The sequence below is a fragment of the Branchiostoma belcheri genome, unplaced genomic scaffold, assembly GCF_001625305.1.
Source record: "Branchiostoma belcheri isolate BF01 breed outbred unplaced genomic scaffold, Haploidv18h27 scaffold53, whole genome shotgun sequence".
In the NCBI taxonomy this organism is placed as follows: Eukaryota; Metazoa; Chordata; class Leptocardii; order Amphioxiformes; family Branchiostomatidae; genus Branchiostoma; species Branchiostoma belcheri.
In genome coordinates this window covers 1,481,808-1,483,816 of record NW_017804165.1, presented here as the reverse complement: position 1 = coordinate 1,483,816, position 2,009 = coordinate 1,481,808, and positions in this window count along the sequence as shown.

Below are 2,009 nucleotides of genomic sequence, written 5' to 3'. Positions count from 1 at the left end.
GATGGTCTTAAAATCCTACTGTCTCAGCCTAGGAGCACTAGTAACAGCGACCTATTTGTACAGACTCGTGTTGACACGTTTGACGCCAGGCGTCGGAAGTTGTTGTGTTCTTTTGCTTCTCGTCTGTTAGCGTCTGAGAACGCAATTGTCAAATTGCTGCTCCGCTCGGAGACCTTCTGCTCGAGCCCATTCTGGAGCCATTACTGTAGACTGGTCCGCCCGCCGTAAGGGCTCGACAGTCTTTTATCCACTTGTACCCACTTAGATGTTTTATTTTTAGATGTGTTTGTGTAATGTTGTCTGTCTGTGCTATGGGCCATTGAGCCTGAAATAAACAATAAATATATAGTTATATCAATATAAAGCATTGTTTTCCTTTGTATTTCTCCTTTCCCTGCCATGTCGTGAAATGTGGTGAAGCCATGCTGAATTTGCTCCACAGCAAATGTCGGCCTTTCTAGTATCATCTGTATTTCCTTTATATTGCATTCCTTTTTGTTAATTCTTTCATTATGAGTAAGTGGTAGCGTTAAAAAGTCTTAGCTACTGAGTGCGCTACCACTTTGTGTTGTACTATGTTCTTTAAGGTGTGAACAATAAAAAAAATGTTGTGTTTCTTGTTTTCCAACCGACCCTAGAAAAAATTGCCGACCGTAGCCTTTTTTAATGAACCCCTGCAAGAGCTATACATTTTTCGAGCTGATCGACCTTTTCTAGGTCCATGATCTGACACCTGAGTGATGAAACGTTGTACAATCGGTTTTCCAACATTGACATTGAAACTATGCATGTCCTGATGTAATTTTTACTTTGTTAAACTGGATCACTAGAGATTGCCAAAGAAAAAAGATAATCCCTGCCTACCGACCCTAGTTTTTTAAAGGACTGAAACAGGAAAAACAACATTTTTTCCTAGCCCTAGCATATTTCTGGCAGAATGCCCTTGCCTTGCCTCAAAGTCTGGCCCATTCTTTAACTCCACCCAGTGGAAGCCCGAGGTCGCGACCCGTGTGTGGGCAGCGGGGCACGCCCCGACTGTCCCCCGCTCCAGATATTCCCGGGCCGCGGCAATTTGGCGAGGCAAGGCCGCTAAGACGGGCATTTAAATTACGTGAAATAAGGCCAAGTAAAGCCCCGTCTCCCGGGACCTGTCAAGAAGATGGGCGAGGCCGGGTCCGGCAGCAAGGTGACATTAGCCGGGGCGTAATGGCCTCACCGCCGGCATAGGTGTTTTGTCAAACCTGGCAATATTCAAGCTTACTTCAGTACAGTGGTAGAAATAACTTTTTCAATTTTCTGCAATATTGCAGAATGTCAAAATTTTGTTCTGCAATTCGGAAACACTTTCTGCAAATACACACTTTAAAATTCCGCGTCCAAACCCATGGTACATACAAAATTGCACGCTGGCAAACATTTTACATGCAAGTTGAAAGATACATGCTTAAGCTACAAGTGCATATTATAGAGTCAGTAGTAAACACAAAAGCTCTTAAAACACCGTAATTTTAAACCCCTGATTTTTTTTCAGTCTGCAAAATTGCAGGTTGCTTAATTTTTCTTCTGCAATATTGCGACTGCAGGTGGGTATTTCTAACACTGTCAGTGGAAGCAGTCATCAGATCATCTACAAACACACAATGCTGTCTTATAATCTTCCACGAACAAATAACAAACAGTGATACAGATTATTAAAAAAATATGTACGGCGAGGAAAAATATCTAAAAGATACAAACATTCGACACAGAACAGCAATTACAAAACTCCGGATTAGCTTACACATCGAAAAAGCCAGATTTGTAAGATGCTTGATTTGCAAGATGCTACATTTGCAAGATGCTTCATTTGCAAGATACGACATTTACAAGATGTTACATTTGTAAGATACGACATTTACAAGATGCTACATTTGCAAGATACGACATTTACAAGATGCTACATTTGTAAGATGCTACATTCGCAAGATTCTACAATCGCAAGATGCTACATTTGCAAGATACTACATTTG